Consider the following 27,410-nt stretch of genomic DNA (forward strand, 5'->3'; position numbering starts at 1 on the left):
TGTGTAAATTCTGCTCCCCAAACGTTCTTTCTTTTTTTTTTTTTTAAGATTTTATTTATTTATTCATGAGAGACACAGAGAAAGAGAGAGAGAGAGAGAGGCAGAGACAAAGGCAGAGGGAGAAGCAGGCTCCATGCAGGGAGCCTGACATGGGACTTGATCCCAGGACTCCAGGATCACGCTCTGGGCTGAAGGCAGGGCGCCAAACCGCTGAGCCACCCAGGGATCCTCCCAAACATTATTTCTAATACAATATTTAAATCACTTTGGGGGTGCCTGGGTGTCTCAGTCAACTTATCTCTGACTTTGGCTTGGGTCCTGGCATGGGGTCCTGGGATCAGGCCCTGCTTCTGGCTCCCCACTCAGCAGGGAGTCTGATTCTCCTTTCCCTTCTGCCCCTTCCCTGCTGATGTTCTCTCTCTCTCAAATAAATGAAATCTTTAGGGATCCCTGGGTGGTGCAGCGGTTTGGCGCCTGCCTTTGGCCCAGGGCGCGATCCTGGAGATCCAGGATCGAATCCCACATCGGGCTCCCGGTGCATGGAGCCTGCTTCTCCCTCTGCCTGTGTCTCTGTCTCTCTCTCTCTGTGACTATCATAAATAAATAAAAATTTAAAAAAAAATAAAATAAATAAATGAAATCTTTAAAAAAAATTTAAATCCCTGAACCTAATTAAAATAAATGTATGGTTAATTAAAAGTTTCTTCAGAAATATTCTGTCCCCTGACACATTTGAATAGCCTGGTTTCCAAAGAGCTTTTTCTTTTTTTAAAAAAAATTTTTTTAAAAAATATTTTATTTATTCATGAGAGACACACGCAGAGAGAGGCAGAAACATAGGCAGAGGGAGAAGCAGGCTCCCTGTAGGGAGCCTGAGGCAGGACTTGACCCCAGGACCCTGGGATGATGACCTGAGCCAAAAGTGTATGTTCAACCACTAAACCACCCAGGCGTCCCTAAAGAGCTTTTTCTATACATGATATCATTGGATCCTTCCTACAGCCACCCAAATAGGTACTATTCCCATTTTTAAATAAAACAACCTGAGTTGAAACCAAGAGTTAGATGCTTAACTGACTGTGCTGCCTAGGTGCCCCCTACCAAATATCTAACTTTTTAATGTCCTATACTTGGAACATATTTTTGTTACACAAATTTGATACCACATACTTCAGATACCACAGACTTCAGTCTTTTCCAATTTTGTTGAGAAATCTGCTTGGTTGATCTCCAAAACAGATTTGCATGCCCCTTCCTCATGGTAGCATCCTGGTTGATATTTCTATACATCTGTGTCTTATGTTTAGGAAGGTCAACTAAATGAACACTCCTTAACTGTGGTGTCACCAATTTTTCAGTGTGTATGTTAAAAAAAAAAAAAAAATATATATATATATATATTCACTTCCATCTCTTTTTCCTCTGTAACTATCATATATGAAATCATACTGTTGGTTTTTTAAAAAATATTTTATTTATTTATTTGAGAGAGAGAGTGTGTGGAGGAGGAGGAGAGGAACAAGCAGACTCTGTGTTGAGATCATGACCTGAGCCAAAATTAAGAAACAGATGCCTAATTGACTGAGACACCCAAATGCCCCCCATAATGTTTCTTTATCATAAAAAATCACATTCATCCTGCATGATTTTTTAAAAGATTTTATTTGAGAGAGAGAAAGAGAGAGAGCAGGAGGGGAGGAGGCACATGGTGGGGAGGGGCAGTAGGAGAAGGAGAAGCAGACTACTTGCTGAGCAGGGAACCCAATGAGAGGCATGCTCCCAGGACCAGGAGATCATGACCCGAGGGGAAGGCAGCTGCTTAACCAACTGAGCCACCCAGGTGCCCCCTGCATGATTTTTAAAAATTAAGTTTACTGGGGTATAATGTACATAAAATATATCCACTTAAACTGTATACTATCAGGTACTTAGATAAATGATACATCCATATTCTGCATTTTTAAAAGATTTTTTTATTTATTCATTTGAGAGAGAGAGAGAGAGAGAGAGCACAAGCAGGGAGGAGGGTCAGAAGGAGAGGGAGAAGCAGACTTCTCGCTAAGCAGGGAGCCTCATATGGGGCTCAATCCCAGGACCCCAAGGATTATGACCTGAGGGGAAGGCAAATACTCAACTGACTGAGTCCTCCAGGTGCTCCTCTGCATGGTTTTTAATTTGGAGAAATGGGTGACCTGAGTTCAATCCAAAACTGGTCATTTACTAGCCATGTGACCTTGGGCAAGTTACCTTAACTTCTCAAAGCCTTGATTCTTCTCCCTGTAAAATGAGGATGATAATCTCACAGAATTGTTAAAGGTACAGTGAAATAATGAGCAGTAAGCGTCCAGAATACAGCCTAGTCTCAATTCACCTTTTACTACTAGGTGTGATAAAAAATAAACTTCAGGGGATCCCTGAGTGGCTCAGCAGTTTAGTGCCTGGAGTCCCAGGATCCAGTCCCACGTCAGACTCCCTGCATGGAGCCTGCTTCTCCCTCTGCCTAAGTGTCTGCCTCTCTCTCTCTCTGCTGTGTCTCTCATGGAATAAATAAATAAAATATTAAAAATAGGGGATCCCTGGGTGGCGCAGCGGTTTGGCACCTGCCTTTGGCCCAGGGCGCGATCCTGGAGACCCGGGATCGAATCCCACATCGGGCTCCCGGTGCATGGAGCCTGCTTCTCCCTCTGCCTGTGTCTCTGCCTCTCTCTCTCTCTCTCTCTCTCTCTCTCTCTGTGTAACTATCATAAATAAAAATAAAAAAAATTTAAAATATTAAAAATAAATAAATGAACTTCATATTTCTAAATTTCTACCTGGGGTCTTTCAAATAGAAATCTACGAACTCATCATTTTTTCCCTCACTTATAACTGTTCACCATATTCATTTGTTTTATTATAATTTTTTTGACAGATCCTGCCTCATGTTTATTTGTGCAAATAGCACAGGAGGACACGAACCCCATGTAACCAGAAGCCTGGGGAGGGAGGGGTGTGTCACACCAGAACTTCTATCCATATCCTTCTTATCACTAGTTTGTACACTAGAGCCTTCATGGGGGCTTGAGAACACCTTTGGGAAGTGAAGCCATAGCCATAGCTTGGGCCTTGGCTTCAGCCTTGGCCTTGGTCTTTGGCCCCCAGAGACTTGAGACCCTTGGCAATATGGCACCAGCATGTTTCCTGAGCTTGGGGTGAGCAATGTAGGCAAGTTGACTGAGCTTGCAGCTGCCACCACTTACGATCTTGGGTTTGATCTCCTTGGGCTTGACTAGGGCCTTGACAGCCTCAGCATGCACTCACAGCCTTGGTGGAGTTGCCCTGCACCTTCTTCAGGCACTTCTTGTTATGCTTCTTGGCAACAGGCATGTTCCTCAGGATCAATGTCTATCCCCTTAAAAAGATTCTTATCTGGGATCCCTGGGTGGCGCAGCGGTTTGGCGGTTTGGCGCCTGCCTTTGGCCCAGGGCGTGATCCTGGAGACCCAGGATCAAATCCCACGTCGGGCTCCCGGTGCATGGAGCCTGCTTCTCCCTCTGCCTGTGTCTCCCTCTCTCTCTCTCTCTCTCTCTCTGTGACTATCATAAATAAAAAAAAGATTCTTATCTTTGGGACTGGATTTTTTGGATCCTGTTTCTGTGCCATTTTCATGACTCATTGTATGTGGTGTAGTTCTTGAACTTGGCTATGTCTGCATGAAGCCTGTGGATCCTGAATTGTTTGGGACCACCATATTCATTTATTCTTTATTGCAGAGGTAGAAGCAACACTGGAGAAACAGCATGATCTTATATCTCACCTGCCAACAACCCTCAGAATTTTGAGTGTGTCGTTGTTAGCACTAACAGGCCTATAAGGTTGTGTGTACCTTTAACTCTGCCACTAACCACTACTGAATAATTTCTAAAGGACAAAGTTTCATAACGAATAGGTGGTTATGAAGTACGTCTCATAACTACACATTTCCTTAGGTAAAAATTCACAGACGCTAAAGGATAGCTTCTATAATTGTGCAAGTACAATTCTAAGCACTGGAAGCAAGTAGGGTTTTTTGCCTTTAAATTCCCTAGAAGTGTATTAGGCAACGTTCTACAGCATCTGAGAACATAGGCAAACAACTGTCCGTGCTAAATTATCTGGCTTCTTTTGATCACAAGGGCTGACTCCAGCCAACAATAACTTGTGAATACAATCTGATGTCAGACAAGGAGAAACAGATGACAGTGGCTTTACGTCGCTCTTGATTATGCCTGGGGTATATATTCATTGGAGGTTTCCTCCTCCCCTACTAACTTTCAGAAACCTGAAAAGAACTCTGAAAACATCAACACCCCATTTCCCTGCTTCATACCTGCATTGTTCTAAATAATCCGATCTGAACTTGGTCTGTAAGTATTAGGGCTGGTGTCAACTGCAATTAACAGGCATCCTGTTAAGCTGCAATGAATTAAAGGGCAGTTGGAAATCAGCAATACTTTGATGGTGATTCTAGCCGTCTGTATGTTTTAACTGAACTCACCTCAAACATTTTTAGTCCTGTCCTGTCCTTGCTCCCTGATTTTTCCCCAGCTAGGCACTTTGCAGTTCAGGGGCTTTCTTCTCCTTTCCCCAGTCTATTTACCTATTCCCCTTCTTATCACTTCCCCTTGGGCGGGGCTGGCGCTTCAGGAGGTAGAAGTGTCCAAAAGGTTCTTCAGGATCCACCCTCCCCTACAGGTTCTCAACGCAGAGATGCGCCCGAGGGACAGAGACTCAGCCCGCCGCCGCCGGACGACCAGGCCTCGATGGGGCCCTAAGGAGAAAAGCCTCTGGCTTCTCCCTGTCCCAGACTCCGCCAGGCCTTCGGGATCGGGATCGGGATCGGGATCCGACGACTCCCCGCAGCGCGGAGGAGGAGGAGGAGGAGGAGGAGGAGGGGGAGGGGGAGGGGGGGAGGAGGAGGAGAGGGAGGGGAGGAGGAGGAGGAGGGAGCAGGGGCGGAGGCAGAAGCGGGAGAGCCTCCGCCGAAGCCCCGCCCCGCGCTGGGCTCCCTGGGAGGATCCGAACTGGGCCGCGAACCGGCCTCGGCGGGGCAGGGGGGTCGTGAGACCGCCCCCGAGTGGGCGATCGGTCCGCAGCACAGGCCCCGCGCAGGAAGGAGACCCTCCCCCGCAGAGGAGGAGGCCTTGGCGGCGCTTCCCATCCTCGCACACAGCCGAAGTGACCGGGGCGGGTCGTCAGAATGGGCAAGCAGGGTAGCTTCTGTTTTCATTTTCCCTTTCCCGATCCTGCTGCAGCCTTGGAACCGAGAAAGTGACGGGGCCGGCCCTGGGTCACGGCCTCCGCCTCCAGGCCGGCCTCCCAGCCGTGAGGGCCCAGGAGCACTGGTGCGGGGTGAGATGGTCGGCAGGGCTGGACCGTACACAACAGTACCCCGAGGTTTCCACCTCTGAAACAGTCTGGGAGAAAATGCAAATGTACTGGGGTCACCGTAAGTAACTTAAGTATTCCTGGCCCCCTACTATGTAAAAATATTGTTCTGGTTGAGTGGTTAACTGCCCTTTTCTTCCTTTAAGTAGAAAACTGTACCCTTAGAAATACAGACCAGATGTGGTGGCGAGGCTAGTTTGAAAGCAGCTGGACAGGGAGCACCTCAAGGAAAGCAAAGACGAGGTTCTCCCTCCCTCCCAAGTTAAAAAATGTGACATGGGTCCACTCTTCTTGTAAATGATACATGCTTTCAGAGAATTGGTTTTGGAATCTAGTTTTGGAGCAGCTTTTTTTTTTTTTAAGATTTTATTTATTTATTCATGAGAGACACACACAGAGAGAGAGAGAGGCAGAGACACAGGCAGAGGGAGAAGCAGGCTCCATGCAGGGAGCCCCACGTGGTACTTGATCCCGGGTCTCCAGGATCATGCCCTGCGCTGAAGGCGGCGCTAAACCCTGAGCCACCTGGACTCCCTGGAAGAGCTTCTTAACTGAATTCCTCCATATTTAGTTCAATTTAAGGCTTGATCGTGTCATCTACCCCAATGCTAGACCAGAGTTAAAGGACCAAAAGAGACTAATAAGCCTTTTGGCGGGTGGAAGTATATCATTGCCTGTGCAAAGCACACTTCAACTCAAAAACTATAATAAAAGCAAAATTCAAGCACCCTGACATTGGAGATTCCCAAAAACAAGCACTCAGAACTATGTACAATACTGGATTAAGCCACAACCAGGATGGCAGGAGATTTCTGTTGGTTTCCACTTATCTCTATAGCTTTGAGCAGTGTTGACAACTGCTCAAAGGATAGTGAGTGGGTTTATCAGTTCTTTGAGGATGTTCGACTCAGTAGCCAGTGGAAACCCATTGTTAAGCATCTCTTCTTATACCTCATAAACCACAACCACAGTCTTTAATCCCTGGCTCTGAACAGATTCCAAAATAACCTCGATGAAAATACAAAATATAGGGTGCCTGAGTGGCTCAGTCAGTAAGCATCTGCCTTCGGCTCAGGTCCTGATCCCAGGGTCCTGGGACAGTCTCCCATTGGGCTCCCTGCTCAATGGGGAGTCTGCTTCTCCCTCTACACCTCCCTTCCGCTCATGATTCTCTCTCGTGTACTCTCTCTCAAATCAATTAATAAAATCTTAAAAAAAAAAAAAAAGAAAATAGGGGCACCTGGGTGGCTCAGGGGTTGAGCATCTGCCTTCCTCTCAGGTCATAATCCCAGGATCCTGGGATCAAGTCCCACATCAGGCTCCCCTTAGGGAACCTGCTTCTCTCTATACCTATGTCTCTACCTCTCTCTCTGTGTTTCTCATGAATAAATAAACTTAAAATCTTAAAAAAATAAAAATAAAAAATAAAATATATTATGTATATGTGTCATTCAGTGACTTCAATAAAATAAAAGAATCTTCCTAGAAAATAAACAAAAACAAAAAAATACTTCATACTTTAGGTTATTTAACAGAATCATATTCAGCTTTCATAACTGCAAAATATGTTTGGTTTAGCAGCTCTTTCTGCCAATGGGTCCTATTCTCATGCTTTAATAAAACCACCTTTTTTTTTTTGCACTGAAGAAAAAAAAGTTTGGTTTAACCAACCAAATTCTGTGCTAGATCCAGGGAAAAGAGGTATATATCACAGACACTAATATGGAAGATGGACAAATAGAAAAACAACTAATTCACTGTTACATGTTTAATAAAAGCATATATTAGGTACAAAAGTAGCCTAACTAAGGGAGTGACTAATTCTATGAGGTTTATGGGGATGAGGATTTAAGAAAAGGTTTGACTCATGAATGATGTCTATGTCCATTTGAGGTGGTATTTGAAACAATGAAGCATAAGCAGAAATGCAAAGAAAAAGCTCATGAGGTAGATATTAATAAATGACTATAAAGTGCTGACTGACAACACAGAATAAATTAAAATATAAAGAGGTACAGAATTCTATTAATTTTAAATTGGCAGCAGAAAAATTAGTTGAAAAATGGGGTGAAAGGGTAGAGAACTCCTTTTACTTAAATCTTAAGTAACACAGAAATTAAAATAACAGCCCTTGCCTCTACTCTAGGCAAAGCCAGCACTGTTATATTGGTGTGTTATTTCCCCAGGTTATGTACTTGGAACTGAAATTATTTTCTATAAAAATAACTCTCCATACATTGAGGCAGTACAGGAAAATGGTTGAGTAGGCTGGCAGTCTGGTGTTGCCTGGGCTAGAATGTAGGAAACACCACTTCCCACTTGGAAAGTTACTTCTCTTTATTTCAGTTTTCCCCTCTGCAAAATAGGACTATAACTTTACCAACTGTCAGTGAAGATTTTAAATGTCAGAAGGATTTTTTTGTGCATGGGAAAGAACCCAAAAAGCTGCTTGATTTTTAACTGATATTTATTAGTGTTGTAAATTTTAAGCCTAGCTGTTATTAAGCATGTAAGAGCAAATCTCAAATTCACTTATAAATCAATTTTATGTTAAAAATGAAACATTTTTACTTGTTCTTTGATTAATGCTCGGTGAACTTCTTAATTGGACATATTAAACTTTCCATTTAAACACTCTTATAAATATGAATTTTCTTAAAGCATTAAATAACAAAAGCATCCAACAAATCAAATTATCTTACACATTTGCACTGTATACAAACTTAATTTATTAATAAGTTTATTAACTAAGTTCCCTTAAAATATGTCAAATTCACACAAAACTGTATCTGATTTTCTTAGGCACCTCACACCCCTAACAAGGCAGATTTACACTCTAAATCATCTTGGCCCATTTTCTGCCCGGTTCCAGAGCACTTAGAGAGTATTCCTGAGTCTTCCTGAGCACTGAAAGGACACTGGTTAGAAGTGCGCTCTGCTACTAACTGGCTGTGTGACCTTGGTTAAGTCCTCTTACTCTTTGTGCCTCAGCTTTATCACCTGAAAGTGGGGGTAGCAATAGTACACAACTCCTCGAGTTGTGAGTCTTACCTGAGTTAGTGCATGCAAAGCACTTAAAACTGTGCCCGGTGGGTGCTAAGTGCTCAACAAGTGTCATGGTATTTGTGTAAAAATACTAGATCAAGTTCTCTTAGGCATCTGTGCAGCATAAAAATCAAACCTATACATTAAGGCAATTCACTTAAGCATTGAAATATCTACTACATCGCTTATTGGTCAAATCCTAAGTATTTCCATTAAAAATCTAATGTCAGATTCCACACCCCCCAAACCTGTGAGACTCTCTAAAATATTTCAAGTATCTTAAATACAGAGAATACATACATAAGCAACACAGTGAGTTAAAAGTGTGTTACTACTTCTTGTAAATAGAAGGTGTCATTAAAAGTCACATTAATTTCTTTACCAGGTATATGTTACTCGGGCTGCAGTCATTATCCAGTGACATTATCCAAGGAAGAGGGCAGGAGATTTATTTTGGTACTGTAAATCTGATATGTTCAGGGGTCAGTCAAAGACTTGAGATTGGGGTTACGGTTTTGGGGTTTTTGGTCAGTTTACAGATGGGGGAAGATTAAGTGGAAGAGGAAGGGGTGGCACCCTCTGAGAGTTATTCCAGGCCTGGCGCTCAACGAGCTGGGCCCCCTGAAATCCCTGGGAACTGCCTGCCCTGTGGTAGGAATTCAAAGCATTTCAGATGGGATTGATTTTTACAACGTAGGGCATCACCTATCCCTTGCAAGTTTTACCTTTGCCTGATTTTTGTGGTAACTGTTTTCCACTTTTCCCTGCTTGACTTGAGAGGATGGAATTCACTTTCCCACTTGAGAGTTCAGCTAATCTCTGCTTATTGAAGTTAATTAAATTCTTTGCCTCTTTTATATTTACTTTCTTATCTGTCAAATAAACAGATGAATGCCAAATAACTCATAGGGTTGTCATAAGCCTTACATGAAATTCTGTGAATCACAATGTTGGGTATATAGTAAGTGTTCAGTAAATGTTAACTATTATTATATGGCTATTTTTTCCAACTTTTTTTTCTTTAAATATTTTCAGGGGATCCCTGGGTGGCTCAGTGGTTTGGTGCCTGCCTTTGGTCCATGGCATGATCCTGGAGTCCCGGGATCAAGTCCCACATTGGGCTCCCTGCATGGAGCCTGCTTCTCCCTCTGCCTGTATTTCTGCCCCACCCCCATCTCTCATGAATAAATAAATAAAATCTTAAAAAAAAAAAACAAAAACATTTTCACATTCTTTAAATATTTTATTAAAATGCAAAAGAACAGCATCCTTCAATCAAAATTCAAACTTGCACTGCCTTATGGTAAGACACTGTATTAATTTCCTATTGTTGTTACAACAAATTACCATAAATTTAGGGACTTAAAAATCACCTCAAATTTAGTATCTTACAGTTCTGGAGGTCAGAAATCTAAAAAGTTCTCACTGAACTAAGATCAAGGTGTTGGCAGTGAGCTGCATTCCTTTCTGAAAGCTCTCAGGGAGAATCCATTTCCCTGCCTTTTCCAGCTTCTAAAGGCCACCTGCATTCTTTGGCTCATGGTCTTTTCCTCCAGCAATAGTATCACTCTGACCTCTGCTTTTGTCGACATACTTCCTTTTCTGACTCTTAACTCTCCTGCTTCCCTCTTTAAGGACACTTTTCTGGGCTCACCTGGATGATCCAGGATAATCTTCCCATTTCGAGTTCCTTAATCATATCTGCAAAGTCCCTTTGCCATGTAAGGTAGCATATTCAGGGATTTCAGGAATTAGGACATGGTTGTCTTTGGGCCACATATACTACTCCTGAAATTACTGATGTTGAAACTAAAGGTGGCATTATGTATCAGCAAAGGGATGAAAAAAGATTATTTCACTCTCCTTTAAATAGACCTTGGCCAAATGCTAAGAGCATTTGAAGACAAACCCTTTGGCTATTTGTTTCCTTAGAATTAGGTAAATTTTTAAATCTAAAGGGTTCTGAGTACCTTCCAGGTATTCCAGGTACTATATGCCAGATAAATATTTATATACAATATCATCTCATCTCTCTAGAACATGGCAACATATTCCTAAGCTGCTAAAACTTAGGAAGTGCATATGCATGTACATGCGCGCACACACACACACACACAAGCTGTCCTGAGTTGCTAAAATAGCTGACGAAACGTTGTACTAAGACTCTCATGTTTCACTCACAGGAAAACCTTAGACTTACATTCAGATCCCACCACTCGACATGTAGTTCTTCTAAGCCTATCTTATTTCCAATCCTTGGCTGACCTGAAGTAGGAAATTAGAAGGGCAAGAAAGAAAGCTCTAGGCAGGTAAGTCGACATAACTAAGAAGACCAGAGGAAACTTATCGCAGTCATTAATGTGCCTTGTTGATATGACATAGTCATAGTCATCTGTTGGTTCTCAAATGGTTGGCCAATCACTACCTCTCTGAGCTTTCACAAATACACACACACACACACACACACACACAGACTATTGATGTCTAGACTCCTATCTATGATAGAATTCTATGATTTCAGGTCATAACAACAGCTTGTCAACCAAGGAGACAATCAGAAGTGCTATGTATTCTGATGCACTTATTTGTTATTATATTATGACGGCAACTACTACTATGAATCTAACATTTTACCAGCACTTAAATGTTGTCTAGGACAATTAAGAGTGAGGCAGGCAGGGCAATGTGCTTCAATAGTGTCAAAGGCATCACTTTTTCACAACCAGAACAATAATATTTGATGCTTTTATCCACCCAGCAGTTAATGAACATGTGCCAAGCACTGTGTTAGGTACTAAGTCTTCATAAGAAATTAGCTTATTTTTCATATTTCAGGGGAAAGGTGAAGAGCAATAGCTAAACTAAAAATTAAAAATTGTGTAAATGTTTTGATCTAAAATTTCTTCCCACAAACTGCCCAACAGAAACTTTCATGCAAGTGCTCAAAGGTTTCTGTGCAAAGATGCTTCCTTATGCATTGTTTGTAACAGTAATACAGTAAAACACTGGAAATGACCTAAACGACCATCATTAGAATGAGAGAGACCTATAGGGCACCTGGGTGGCTCAGTGGTTGAGCGTCTGCCTTTGGCCCAGGGCATGATCCTGGGTCCCGGGATCGAGTCCCACATCGGGCTCCCTGCATGGAGCCTGCTTCTTCCTCTGCCTGTGTCTCTGCCTCTCTTTCTGTGTGTATCTCATGAATAAATAAATAAAATCTTTTTAAAAAAGTGTTTTGCTTTGTTTTTTTTTAAAAGAGAGAGACCTATAAACACCAACATGAAAAGATGGCAAGATACAGTACCAGATGATAAAAGAAAGTTATAAGACAGTATGTTTTTCTTTTGTTGATACAGAGATATAAGTATGTGCAAAAAAAATCTCAAGGATATAAAAAAAGTATTTTTTTACAACAAAGTATTAATAAGGGTAAGGATTATGGAGATTTTTTCCTTTCTACTTTTTTTTTTACGATGTTCACAGAAAAACCACAAAGGTAAAACAAATAGAGTAATACAAAATAAAAGGCAATAAATTAAATAGTAAGTTTTAGCAATGTTTTTATGAGAAAGTATTGAAATTTTATTTAAAACAAAATGTTTTCCAAGAATTTGAACTAGATAAGGTATTTCATCTGTGGTTTTCTGACCTAGTGGCTAGAAACTGAACTTCTACTCAGTTTCCCCTTTCTTGGTTGGTTATTAGCTTTCAGTAAAGTGTTTCACCTGAGCCTGCTCTTTAAGAGCCCTGGATTCAGAACATGGGATAATAGGGAGTGCACACATGCCAATTTGTTTACTGCGAGTCTCCCAGAGGAAATCATGTGCATCTGTCTGTTTACTTTTCCTTGGAACCCAGAAGGTCACCTCTAAAAATAATCTTGCTCAGTGTCAGAGCTTCCGTGACACAGAGGTACATGCCTCACATGCTCCTCGCAGTTAGTGCCCTATGCCAGGCATATCCAGTTCCCAAAGGACCGGGACCAGAGAAGGAGGGAAAGTAGCTGCCAGCTGAACTGTCCACCTTCTAAATTAATTTAATAATGCTCACAAAGGAAGCCCCTTAAAAAATAGCACACACCTTTTCTCATGGCTGTCACTCTACACTAGTGATACTGAACTTTTAAATGTTTATTGGCTGTGTGTATTTCTTCTTTTGCGATTTTCTGAAGGAGACACGAAGAGAATTTCTCAACCAGAGCCCATGCTATGGTTATTTGACTTCGCAATGGGCACATTTGGGGTGCTTCACCAGCCTTTACCTCTTCTGGTGAGGCCCTGAAGCTCTATTGAATGAACAGTCCTGAGAAACTATGCTTGTACCAGGGGAAAATGCTCCATTTGCCTTGGCCTCCACCCCATTCCTCCTGGCTTGTACCTTTTCAACACTCCCCGCTGGGCTGGGACACGTTGTGTGAGTGGGTAAAGTGAGGAGAAAGAGCGAGATCAGTTAGAAATCTGCTGTCCAAGTCAGAAATAGTGAAAGGCCAAACTAAAGACATGGGCAGAAGAAAAATTAATAGAAAGATGGTAATTGAAGAGTTGGAATCTATGGAATTTTATAGCTGATTGGATCTAGGGTACAAAAGAGTTCCACATGTTCCAGAAGTTTTCTAGACTTGTGCTAGGAAACTGGTGGTGCCATTATGGAAGAGATGTCCCATACTGGACTCTGAATTCATCCTCTTCAGTCTCTCCAGGGATCTCAGGGCAACAACTATTTTGCCATCTATTTTCAATTGTTCACTTTCATTGATTATTTTCTATTTAACACTATTTAACATTATTCAAAAATTCAAGAATCTCTCACATTTAACAAAACAAACAAAAACAAACCTTTCCCCTTGAGAGGTAGTGGAAAGAGTAGGCTACTAATATCCTCATCTTAAATGTAGGGCATCAAGAAATGCTGTGATTAATGGAATGAAAAAAGAGCTTAAGTAGGTTTTGTGGCCAGTGGATGGTGACACAACCATTTTGGATGACAAGAGAGAGGTATCAGTGAACTAAATTCTTACTCAGCACAGCATGAATAGATAATATCTAAGGCTAATAAATCAAGAAACCATCATTAGGAGGTTAATTAGTGATAAGGAGGTTACCTTAACACAGAAGCAGTTCAAAGTGGTTGCTTCTGGGGGCTGGCAGAGTGGCTCAGAGGATTGTTGCTTTTTTAAAAAATTATTTGCATGTATTTCTTTGATTTTAAAAATGTTCCCCCTGCCTTTTTTTCAATATGGTAAAGAGAGAGGCCTTAAAAAAAAATCCTCCCTAAACTTACATTTCATGGCTACCACTATATCTTTCCTCTTCCTTAATATATATTCCTTTTTTTTTAAGATTTTATTTATTTATTTGAGAGAGAGGTAGCAAGAGAGAGCATGAGCAGGGGCAAGGGAGAAGGAGAAGCAGACTCCTACTCAATGCAGGGCTCCAACCCAGAACCCTGAGATCACAATCTGAGCCGAAGGCAGACAGGACTGAGCCATCCAGGTGCCCTCCTTTTTAAAAATTTTAACTAGGCTCCATGCCTCAGTGTGGAGCCCAACGCAGGGCTTGAATTTACCACCAAGAGATCAAGACCTGAGCCAAGATCAAGAGCTGAACATTTACCACTGAGCCACCCACACACTCCATGATATAATCCTTAATATATAATAATAATAATAGTAGTAGTAACTGACATTTACTGAAAATTTTTTTAAAAGATTGTATTTATTTATTCATGAGAGACACACACACAGAGGCAGAGACATAGGAAGAGGGAGAAGCAGGCTCCATGCGAGGAGCCTGATGTGGGACTCGATCCCGGGACCAGGATCACGCACTGAGCTGAAGGTAGACACTCAACTACTGAGCCACCCAGGTGTCCCCGACATTTGCTGAATTATTGTTATGTGCCATGCACGTTAATTGCTTTACTTTCATCATCTCATCTAATCTTTACAGTGAACTTATTGCAATTAGATATTTTGAAGTTTTCTTGTCTTTTTTAAAGTTTTATTCATTTAAGTAATTTCCACACCCAATGTGGAGCTAGAACTTGAAGGAGTTTTCTACATTCACCATCTACATTTGCTTACCATCCGGTTTCCCCTCAACCACTGCAGATTGGCTTAGCTTGCTCTCAAAAAGGGCACCCACAGCGCTTCCCTACCATTGAAACTAGTTGTACTGTCAGCATCTTTACCTCGACTCCTATCCTCCTTTTGCTTCCACAAGACTGCACTTTTTTGGTTTTTCCTTCGGCTTCTCTAGCTTCTTCTCAGTCTCCTTTAAGGTCTTTCTTCTCCGACTCACCTCCTAAATGTCTGAATGTCTCAGTCCCTTCTTCAACCTGCTTTCCCTCTCATTTTATATCTCTTTGTAGTATTCATATACTTCTATTGTTTAAGTTACCATTGATGAAACTCAAACCTGACAGTTCCTTCTCCTGAACTACAGACCCATAGACCACTGTCTATCAGACATCCTGATCTGGGTGTCCCACTGGCACCTCACCTCCACATGTCTCAAGTGAAACAAATCAACATTCCTTCATATTTGCCCTTTTTTGTGTATTTATCTCTCTCAATGACTCTACCACCATCCATAGAGTTGCCTACTTCCCAATATGAATATTATCCTTGATTCCTTAGCTGCTTTACACATCTAGTAATATCTAATCAACCACCAAGTTTCATGTAGTTTCCATCCTGGATTTCTTTCTCCCCCTCCTTATCTAGGGGGCCACTTGCTTTAATTTGCACTGTCATCATCTCTTATCTGGGCTATGGCTACAGCCTGCTAATTGGTCTCCTTGCCCTCCACTCTTTGCTTCCCTCTAGAGTCCATTCTCTACTTTCCAGCCAGAAGGATTCTTTCCTGTATGCAAATCTGAACATGCTTCTCCTCTGTTAAAAGGATTTAATGGTTTCCTGTACCCTCAACCTCAGCTGGTCTCTGCTCACCTCTGTCTCACACTCCCTCTGGTCTGGCTCCTGCCACACTGAACTGTTTGCAGCCTCTTGACTCTCTCCTCCAGTTTCAAGCATTTGCTCTAACTACTCCCTCTGCCTGAGATCATGCTTCCTACTCCCTTTTCTTCCTTTGTGATTCTTACTGGTCTTTCTTGATTCAGCAGAGATATTTTCTCTTTGGAATGGGCTTTTTCTAACTCGAGAGCCTGAATTAGGTTCCCCTCTGTGCATTCCATAGCACGACCACAATACTGAATTTACCTGTAATATCTTCTCTGTCTCTCTCACTAAATTGCAAACTGTTAGGGAGGCGGATGGTATATTACCTCCTGGCAGAGAGCATCAATTCACTGAATGAGTTGGAGTTCCTATGGATTGGAAAGAATGTGGGGTCTGGATTCAGACAGACCTAGATTTTGGTTTCTCCTTCTTCTGAGTCTTTTCCCCGCCGCCCCAGCTGTGAAGTGTAGATCGAAGTTCCTTCTTCACAGAGTTGTTGTGAAGATTAAAGGAAGTACCTAACACAAGATGTGGTTACAGAAGCTTGCAGTTTGTGTGTGTTCTCTTCCCCCACTGACGGCAGAACCTGGTTGGAGGGGAGTAAGGATGGATTCAAAGGTGGCTCGTGCAGGAGTGGCCAGCAGGGAGCAGTAGGTAGGGGCTGAAGCTGAAGTGGAAGCTGGAGGTGTAGGTTAGGGAGCCATCAGTTTAGGAAAACTGAGTTTAGGAGTAGATAAGACTATGCCCTGGGGAAGACTGAGGCCTAGGGAGGGGTAAAGAGATTTGCCTTTGCAAAGGGAGGAGGAGGAGGAGTGGTCTGCAGGATGTCAGATGAGAACCAAAATGAGGAAGGAGAAGCAACAGTGTCACACACTGCAGAGGTTGAGGAGAAAGTGCCCCTTAGTTTGGACTTAATGAGGTCATTGGTGTCCTTGGAAAGAGTGTTGATGGCTGCTTTGTGTGGTTAATCATTTGTTCTAGTTCTGAGTAGAAAGGGAGGGGCATGTGGGACTTGGAGTTCCAATGCAAAAGCCATCTGAACAGATAAGGGGGAGGGAAGAGCTGAAGATAACAGTAGCAGGAAACGGTGTTCATAGCACTGAACTGGGGTGCATGATGTACCCAGATGCCCAGGCCCTTCCCCACTTCTCACCACCATCCTCACCAACTCCTGCTCTGCTTAAGAATACCAAGGAATAACCAGGCATGGGTGGCAGGGAGTGGTGGAAGCATATACAAAGGGTATACAGAGGGTTGGGTTTTTTTTTGTTTAATAACTACCACTTATTCTTTTCTGTGTGGCAGGCACTGTGCTAAATGTTTTGCTCATACTACCTCTCTTACTCTTCACAACAATCCTTTAAAATACTGTCATCAATTTAGTAATGAGAAAACTAAGGCTCAGAGAAGTTAATTAACCTGTTGGAAGTCAACCAGTAAGTGATGAGCTGAGATTAAAACTGGGATCTTTGACTGCAGAGCCCTTGCTCTTTACTGGCTTGAAGGAGGGGTGATGGAGTAAGGAAGGGACATGGAGAAGTCAGCTTGAGGGTCAAGGGAGAGGCATCTCAAGGCTTCTGGAAAGTTAAGGAATCTGTTTTGCATATGTAACTCACTTCCCTGGCTCTGTCCAGATAAGTAGCGAATCAAGTTTACACTAAAGGCTAGAACCATCTGGAACTTCATAGTCCCATAACACTTTCTGCACTAATGGAATGTTTGCTCTCTGTGCTAATATGGTAGTCATTAGTCACACAAATGGCTAATGAGCACTTGAAATGTGGCTACTGTGATTGAAAAACTAAATTTTTAATTTTAGTTTAAATTTAAAAATTGATACTTGAGAGGGCACCTGAGTGGCTCAGTGGGTAAGCTTCTGTCTCTCTGTGTTTCTCATGAATAAATAAATAAAATCTTTTTTTAAAAAAAAACCAAACTGATACTCATTCAGTTATTGGAAAATTTTAAGTATATTTTGAACAACTTAGTCTATGAAACTACTTTTTCATTTTAAAATTTGTGAAATCTTCGGACACCTGTGTGGCTTAGTGGTTGAGCATCTGCCTTTGGCTTAGGGTGTGATCCTGGAGTCCCAGGATTGAGTCCCGCATCAGGCTCCCTGCATATAGCCTGCTTCTCTGTCTGCCTATGTCTCTGGCTTTCTCTCTGTGTCTCTCATGAATAAATAAGTAAGATCTGGGGATCCCTGGGTGGCTCAGCGGTTTCACGCCTGCCTTTGGCCTAGGGCGCGATCCTGGAGTCCCGGGATCGAGTCCTGCATCGGGCTCCCGGCATGAAGCCTGCTTCTCCCTCTGCCTGTGTCTCTGCCTCTCTCTCTCTCTATGTCTATCATAAATAAATAAATCTTTTTTTTTAAAGTAAGATCTTAAAAAAATAATAAAAATAAAAAATAAAATAAAATGTTGTGAAATCTAAATACAGTGAGCATCTGAATTGTTATTTGCTGTACATGTAATATATGCTGGATTTCAAAGACATAAAAGAAATGAATATAAAATAGCTTATTCATTTTAAATTGGCTATATGTTGAAATGATACTATTTTTAATGTTGTTTTAAATAATTATATTTCTAAAATTAATTTCACCTGTTTTTAGGAAATAAATTTTAATGCGGCTACTAGAAAAATGTTAATTAAATATGTGGCAGGCATTATATTTCTGTGGGACAGCCTTGATCTAGAGGCAGGGTCTTGGCACTGATTGAAGTTTTTTTTTTTTTTAAGATTTTATTTATTCATTCATAGAGACAGGGAGGGAGAGAGAGAGAGAGGCAGAGACACAGGCAGAGGGAGAAGCAGGCTCCACGCAGGGAGCCCGACATGGGAATTGATCCCCCATCTCCAGGATCAGGCCCTGGGCTGAAGGCGGTGCTAAACCGCTGAGCCACCGGGGCTGCCCCTGATTGAAGTTTCCATTAAGTGGTGGGGCTGGAAGGGCTTTCTCTGCCTTTTACTACTGAAGGCCTCTCCATTCCTTCTTCTCCTCCATCCTTCTTATTCTTCTCGCCCTTGAGGTAAGAAAGGTATTAAGTACCCAACTGTACCCCACCAGAGTGTTTAATTTTAAAAGACAGCAGAGGGGATCCCTGGGTGGCTCCCCCGGGATTGAGTCCCATATCCAGCTCCCTGCATGGAGCCTGCTTCTCCCTCTGCCTGTGTCTCTGCCTTTCTTTGTGTGTCTCTCATGAATAAATAAAATAAAATAAAATAAATAAAATAAAATAAAATAATAAAATAAAATAAAATAAAATAAAATAAAATAAAATAAAATAAAATAAAATAAAATACGGCAGAGGTCATGTGGATGTTTCACATAAAGGAGTGACTCACCATGGTTGGATTTCAAGTTTTACTGAGGAAAGTATTTGGCCTTTTAGGAGTCTGTTTTTTCTCGTTTTTTTTTTTTTTTTTGTTTTTTTTTTTTAAGATTTTATTTATTTATTCATGAGAGAGAGAGAGAGAGAGAGGCAGAGACACAGGCAGAGGGAGAAGCAGACTCCATGCAGGGAGCCTGATGTGGGACTCCATCCTGGGTCTCCAGGATCAGGCCCTGGGCTGAAGGCTGCGCTAAACTGCTGAGCCACCCGGGCTGCCCTAGGATCTGTTGATAGGTACCAATGGCAACTTTTGTGGACTTCCAGGATTGTCTCCATTTACATGTTCTGACCATGTTAGTACTCGGAGTTGTCAAACCTTGAACCCTGGTTTTATGACTCCAAAATGTGTACATATAGGAAATTATCAGTTCTGCTTATGTATATAGTTGACCCCTTATCTGAGAGGGATATGTTCCAAGACCCCCAGTGAATGCCTGAAACCACGATAGCACACAACCTGCTATATATATACACTATGTTTTTCCCTATGTATACATACCTATGATCAAGATTAATTTATAAATTCAGCATAGTAAGAGATTAACAATAACTAATGCAACAGAATAGTAACAATATACTGTAATGTTATATAGATGTGTATATGTGTCTTACTCTCAAAATATCTTAATGTACTATATTCAGCTTTTTTTGTGATAACTGAGATGATAAGATGCCTGTGTGATAAGATGAAGTGAGGTAAATGACACAGGCTTGTGACACAGTGTTAGGCTACAATTGACCCGACGATTCTCAGGAGGAGGATCATCTGCTTACATGGGTAACTGAGACTGTGGAAAGCAAAACTGCAGATAAGGGGGGACTACTGTAATGCTACTCTCCCTACTCCTAAAAACATGCCTTTCTGTCTTGTTGAAGGAATCTGCAGCTGCAAATCTGTCTTGCTCAAGCCATAAATCAGAGCTGTCATCATTGGGTCAGAGACTAGAAAGCTAAAGACTGTACATCTCTAAAGCTGGCTCTCTGGAGCCCCTATTAAAAGGACATGTGAAAAAATAAATAAATAAAATAAAAAGACATGTGGTCAAATCCATGTTTTTTTATTTTAAAATATTTTTTTTATTTTTAAAATAATTATTTTATTCATTTTTTATTTATTTTATTTTTTATGTTAAAATAAAATAGCCGGAAAATAAAATAAAATAAAATAGCCGGGCAGCCCAGGTGACTCAGCGGTTTAGTGCTGCCTTCAGTCCAGGGCCTGATCCTGGAGACCCAGGATCGAGTCTCATGTCGGGCTCCCTGCATGGAGCCTGCTTCTCCCTCTGCCTGTGTGTCTACCTCTCTCTCTCATTAATAAATAAATAAAATCTTAAAAAATAATAATAATAAATAAATAAATAAAATAAAATGGCCTTGGGGTCCCTGGGTGGCTCCATTGGTTAAGTGTCTGCCTTTAGCTCAGGTCATGATGCGCGGGTCCTGAGATCTAGCCTCACATCAGGCTCCCTGCTCTGTGGGGCGCTGCTTCTCCCTCTCCCTCTGCCTGCTGTTCCCCCCTGCTTGTGCACTCTCTCTGTGTATAAAATAAAATAAAATAAAACTAGCCTTGATTTCTTTTTTTTTTAAAGATTTTATTTATTTATTCATAGAGACACAGCTAGAGAGAGAGAGAGGCAAAGACACAGGCAGAGGGAGAAGCAGGCTCCATGCAAGGAGCCCGACCGTGGGACTCGATCCTGAGTCTCCAGGATCACACCCTGGGTTGCAGGTGGTGCTAAACCGCTGCTGCCCCTAGCCTTGATTTCTTAATATGTAAATTGGTGAAAACAATCAAGGGCATTTGGTTAGACTCATATTGTTGCTGAGAAGATTAAATGAATTCAGATATATACTTAAACCACTCTCTAGATCATAATAAACCCTCAACTCAATCAATGTTAACTTTTAACATAAAATGGGTGTAGGATACTCCTAAATGCCAGAACCTAAGTAGTCACATATCATGGATGTCTGATTCCAATTAGGTTATTTATTGGAAACATACTAGACTATATTACCTAGTAGAAGGAAAAGGTTAAAACAATCAAACCTAGAAGAGCTGAATACAGGTGGATCTCAAGAAACTGAACGCTGCAGGCGCTGTCTCTTGTTTTTGTACTTCTCTGGGTGTTGAGTTCATTCTCACTGACCGTAGATAGGTTTCTACACATGGCCAGAAACCAATAACTCTGGAGTCTACCTCTTATACCTTCTCTACTAGAGAGACCCTTTTCTCAGTTACAGTTTAAAAAAAGAAAATAGGGATCCCTGGGTGGCGCAGTGGTTTGGCGCCTGCCTTTGGCCCAGGGCGCAATCCTGGAGACCCGGGATCGAATCCCACGTCGGGCTCCCGGTGCATGGAGCCTGCTTCTCCCTCTGCCTGTGTCTGCCTCTCTCTCTCTCTCTCTCTCTCTCTCTGACTATAAGAAAGAAAGAAAGAAAGAAAGAAAGAAAGAAAGAAAGAAAGAAAGAAAGAAAGAAAGAAAGAAAGAAAGAAAGAAAGAAAGAAAGAAAAGAAATCCAAGGGAAGGACTATGAGCGGCCACCTGTCTTCAGTTAGGCACTCTTCCATAGACCAATCAATGGAGAGGACACAGAAGAGCATGGTTGCTCCTTTTTGAGCCCCATGGCTGGGATTTGGGTGGAGAAGTTCCCAAATGTAAGAGAGAGTGCTGGGCACATGGTCAGTCATTGGCTGGGGCTGGCTGAGGAAAAGCCTGGCCTCAGCTCAAAAACTGCAGCAGATCCTAAAGGTGCTGCAACCTGAGGCTATCAGTTAATGGCTCCTCTTGTAATTGGTCACCAAGTTCTTTCTTGAAGGGACATTTAAACAGCACATCAATCCTTGGTTGCCACAACCCACCTCTGTGCTACACATATTTACTTCTTACCACAGATCCCGGGAGCAAGCAGCTGCTTCGCTCTAAGGGGTCTGAGCTTTTGTTAACCATGTCCTTCTTAAGCTGGGATTGCTGCACTTGCCCATCCAAGGTTACATTTAACAATAAAATGCCAAGAGGCACCCGTGTGGGTCACCTGAATCCTACACATATTCCTCCCTATCCCCATTGTGTAACAGGAGCCCTGCCTCCACTTGCTGATCAGGGACAATGACCTCTGCCAAGATGATGACTCTTCTTACCTGGTAGCTCCTAGACACAGGAACCCAAAGTGCTCAGGTAGTAGCCACAGTTTGTAGCTCACCGCATCCAATGGCAGGAGTGCTTCCCCTTATCAGGCCCTCCAACCCTGCAGAGCCCAGAGTTGCAGGGATAGAGGACATAAAATCTTCCAGTGGTCACTGGAGTGATGCTGAGTGGAGTCCCTCCTGCTTCTACTCTTGGTTCCTAGGAAGGTATTTTCTTCTTCCCAGGAACACAGCACCATATAGAAGCCTCTGATTCAGTGCATATACAGCATCCTGGAGGAGTGTCCAGTCATTAAGTCTTGTCTCCAAGGTGACATTTCAGTTATGCTTTCAGCAGGTCACTCCATCACTCTAGCAGGTCAGCAGATTCTCGATGCTGCAGTGAATCCGCAGGTCATAGCCCCATATCCACACCTCCTGTGTTCAGAACAGGGTACCCTGGTCAGAAGCTGTCATGTGGGACTCTGTGCCTGTGGATCACTCTGTAAGCCCCTGGAAAGTGGTAATGGTGGCAGTTTTGAGGACAGGAAAAGCAAACCCATATTTGAGTAAGTGTCTATTTATGTGAGAATGAATCTCTATGTCTTTTGGGGCCCAAGGGGCCCAATTAGTCTACTTATTACTGGTGGGTCTTCTCAAGGAATAGAGCCATTTAATAGGCTGAGTGTTGGTCTCTATTGCTGACCAGTTAGATATTCCAAAGCAGTAATGGTGAGGCCAGCTTCGATAAGTGGGAGTCCATGCTTTTCAGCCCATATGCAGCTTCTGTCTCTGCCACTGTGGCCACTCCACTCATGTGCCCATTGTGCCAGTTCCAACAACAAAGCTTGCACCCACAATGGAGCTGACCCATTTGTAAACCAAGGCTGGACTTTTTGTTCATCCTTCAGCTGATTATACTGGATGGCCCCTAAAGCCACAGATATGAGCTGAGGGAGGAACACTAGGGCCCTCATCAGGTCCACTGTGTCCCTATCAAGTTATGTGGGGATTTAAGGGTAATTATGGCAGTCAGAAGAGGAGGTAGGCACAGCTCCTAAGGGGGGCATCTGTTGCCTTGAAGAAGGCAGGTCTTCCTGCACAGGGAGGGCTTGGCCACATCTGTAGATTTTGAAGGTTCAGGGAAGACTGCAGAGCTAGTATCCTTGAGGGTATCAACCCAAACGCTCCCATCCCTGTTTCGGGTCCCAGGTTTTCTCAACCAGGGTATAGCAGACTGCCAGAGCCGAGCATTCCACTGTTTGGGGGAGCTCCAAACTATCAAATCCTGGGTTTGGTCCTGGGTTGTACTAGCTTTTCTACTTTATAAGCTACTAATGAGGCCTCCTGGCTTTCATGTTTAGCCCTATCTGTTAACTACCCTCCATTTCCAATTATTCTTCTGTAGGGTAGGTCAATGCAACTGTTTAATACCCAGCCAATCCCATGATCCTTATGTGTAGTCTCTCTCTCCCCTGACTGCCTGCATTTAAAAGGGTTTGAACCATCTCACCCATGAAGGCATTTTCCTTTGGGATGTCATTCCCAAGTCATTACTGGTGATTTTTAGCAAGTGGGCAACCACTTCTGTCTGAGACTATCTGTGCCCACATACCACTTGGATGGGGTCCTCTAGCCAGCAAGGAGGTGTGTGGTCTAGTCCCTAAACTGAGCTTGTCCTTTCAGACCACTTCTAGTACCATCCATATTGATGGGTTCTCTGGGCAGCAGACCTCAAGGCAGAGTTAGAATTGCAAGAGATTTGTTTCTGGTAACATCTATTAAAGGAGTAGTCAGGGTAAATCTTTAGATCATGATGCTGGTCTGATACCTGGGAAAGGAGAGGGAAAAGAAAAGAGGATTGAGTCAGAAGAGCCTCAGACAGAGGTGTAGCTCTAAGAAAATCTTGGCCTGCTCATAGATGAGGTCTACGATGGGCAGAGATGTCCAGGCACTAGTACCTGTGTCATGCTCAGGCATTGACAGACAGCATCATGGGAAGAACGTGGCTATAACGTGCAGTAACCAGAAGAAGGCAGAAGAGGGCTTCTGGGGTTTTGGTAATTATCTGTTTCTTAGCCTAGGTTCCATGCACCTGGGTTCATTTTATAAAATTTCATCAAGCTTATTTTTATGAGCTTTTATATATACATGCTATATTTTTACTTTTAAAAAGTCATAGGTCTCTGCCTTTGGCCTCTAAATAGTCTTTTTTTTTTTCAAAGATTTTATTTGAGAGACAGAAGGAGTGGGGGTGGGGGAGAGGCAAAGGGAGAGGGAGAAGCAGGCTTCCCACTGAGCAGGGATCCCAACACAGAGCTCCATCCCAGGACATGATCTGAGCTGAAGGCAGATGCTTAACTGATTGAGCCACCCAGGTGCTCCTAAAGTGGTCTATGTTTTTATTTATTTTATTTTATTTTATTTTATTTTTTAAGATTTTATTTATTGATTGATTCATGAGAGACACAGAGAGAAAAAGAGAGAGAGAGAGAGGCAGAGACACAGGCAGAGGGAAAAGCAGGTTCCATGCAGGGAGCACGACGTGGGACTCGATCCTGGGACTCCAGGATCACGCCCTGGGCCAAAGGCAGGCACCAAACTGCTGAGCCACCCAGGGATCCCCTGGTCTATGTTTTTAAATAAGTAATCTATCATTCAAAGTTCACCTCAAGCATCTACAAAGAGCAGAACTGTGCGAAGTCTCTACTGGGATTTTTTTAAGGAGCCCAAGGGAATGCATTACTTTGGGAGTTTATCCTCTTCTTGGAGAATGAGACACACAGAGAATTTGAGAATTAGTCAATTTATAATTAACAGCCAGATTATGAGTTCCTTTAGGGTAAGAAATTAAAGCTTATTTATCTGTGTACACTCAAAATCTTTAATGTCACCAGGAGTATGATACTGGAGTTCCTTCTGTATTTGTCAACAAAGTTGACTGTAATAGTCAACCAACTGAAAGAATGAATGAATTAATGAATTAATTTAAAAATGAATCCTGGATGAATACAAGGCATTTGAAACTAAAGAGAAGTACAAGATGGCTACAGAACTAGCAATATCATTTGTAATTATGTTTCAGTTACATCTATAGATGAGTCCTGAATCCTTAGCATTTTCATGAGTTTCAGAGGAACATTTACAACTGCATACATGATGTTGACACATGGATGTTCAACACATCCATGCAACAAAACACATTCCAAATTTTTTTTAAAGATTTACTTATTTTAGAAAGAGAGAGAGATGACCCGGAGGACAGGCAGAGGGAAGGGGAAAGAATCCTCAAGCAGACTCCCTGCTCAGTGCAGAGCCCAAAGCAGGGCTCAATCTCATGACCTTGCAATGATGACCTGGTCCAAAATCAAGAGTCAGACACTTAACGGACTGAGCCACCCAGGCCCCAAAACACATTCAAAGTTGAACTCATTTTTCTATTGACCCTGTTCCTCATTCTCTTGGGGCTAATGCCACTTAGATCAGAATCTCAGAAGTCATCTTAGACTTCACCCTCTCCCTCAGTCTTCACATTCAATTTATTATTAAAATCTTGTTATTTCTATTTCTTCAACTGCTTTGGCATTTGATTTTTCCTCCCACTGATTTCCTTCCTTCTGGCCCTTATTCCTTACTATCCATATTCCTTGTCATTATCAAACTGATTTTTCTAAGATGTAAATTTAACCATGCTCTTTTTTTTTTTTTGCATTAAGACTGTTTCAGGCGGCCCCGGTGGTGCAGTGGTTTAGCACTGCCTGCAGCCCAGGGTGTGATCCTGGAGACCTGGGATCGAGTCCCACATCAGGCTCCTTGCATGGAGCCTGCTTCTCCCTCTGCCTGTGTCTCTGCCTCTCTCTCTCTCTCTCTCTCTGTGTCTCTCATGAATAAATAAATAAAATCTTAAAAAAAAAAAAGACTGTTTCACAGCTCCTCACTGCTATAGGATAAAACCCATATTCCTTGATTAGCCTGACTTGAAATGTCTTCCACAATCTGGTCCTGTCTATTTTGCTTACCTCCCTACAAAGCTGGAAGCTCCTGATGATTTGGAGACTTATTCTCCTCACCTTTATCATTCCAGCGCCTCACAGTTTTGGGAATCTAACAAAGTTTTCATAAATGAGTGAATGAGGAGATAGGACCTGAACTGAGCTTTGCAGATCAGTTTGCAGGGATAAAATATAGATAGAATGATCTGGATCCTTTAAACAACTACTGAGCTACTCTAAGTTGAGCTATTATTAATTTTTGTATCTCCATGACCTGCCAAGTACTTGACACATAGTAGGTATTTGATATGTATTGGATTAATTAATAAATTAATGAATATTATGTATTCAGCCACAAAACAGCATTTCTTTCGGAAAATGTAATGCTCAATTAATTACAGAGCAAATTATGTGAGGAAGAAATGAAATCTCCATTAAGTCTTTGTAAAGAGGCTACAATGCTGGCTAGATACCAGAGCAAACAGACCAGGCCCCAAGCCAATTTAATTGAGCACATAAATTTCTTATTGAGCAGAATATGAATCTACTATTAGAGAGGACACCTGTCTCCCTAAGGTCAGCAGCTCCAGCATTAGTTTATTAACTGTAACCAGATCTGGCTACAGATGCTGCCAAAACAGGGATATCCCAAGGTGTTATTACTGGATGCTAATTTTGGATAAATACCTCCTGGAGGCTTTACGTATTTCAAAATGAAGACTGTGTTCTCTAATAAGTCATAAATATTATTGGAGTTTCTATTTCCAGTGAATAAACTCATATTTTTTGTAGTTGGGCTACTTAATGGATATGCTAGCATTTTAATACTTATATTGAGGTTCAGAAGTCAAATATTTTAGAAGGTCCTAGGAACTTATTTGCAAAGTAGTATGTTATGAAAAATGACCCTGGTGCAACACAGTCGCTCCCTTCGGAGAACTCACAAGTAAATTTAGTTAGTTAAAGCTTCTGCCAGCATGACTGTAGCCCAGAGAATAACAAGGATATCTCCAGTTGCCAGTTGCTCTTATCTGCTACTTCTGATGCATAATTTGGAGAAACTCCATTTCACTGCAGGTTCAAGTCTCTGGGTTATCTTACTCCTGGACTTTTCTGCAACTGTTCGATTCTCTGGAGCTTTCAAGGAAACTCAGTGGTTCACGATACAGAGCCTCTCACTCAAAATACAAAAGGGTAAGAAGTTAAAGTATCAACAGTCAAGACTTAGTAAAGCTGTTTTCTTTTCTTTTCTTGACAGGAAGAGTATTAATTGACCTTATCAATTAGATGAGAAGATTAAAACTTAATAATAACCTTGACTAGTCTCCCCTCATATACTGGACTGTGGTGAAAGGCTTTCTACTCTCAGGCCACATGAAATGGCTCTTCCTGCTTCCAGTTTCACTGGCTAGAAACTTCAACAAATAAAGCTTCAATTTTAAAATGAGATGGTTTTCTTTGACGCTCTGGCGCAGGCATTGGAT

Source organism: Nyctereutes procyonoides, unplaced genomic scaffold, assembly GCF_905146905.1.
Source record: "Nyctereutes procyonoides isolate TBG_1078 unplaced genomic scaffold, NYPRO_anot_genome, whole genome shotgun sequence".
NCBI lineage: Eukaryota > Metazoa > Chordata > Mammalia > Carnivora > Canidae > Nyctereutes > Nyctereutes procyonoides.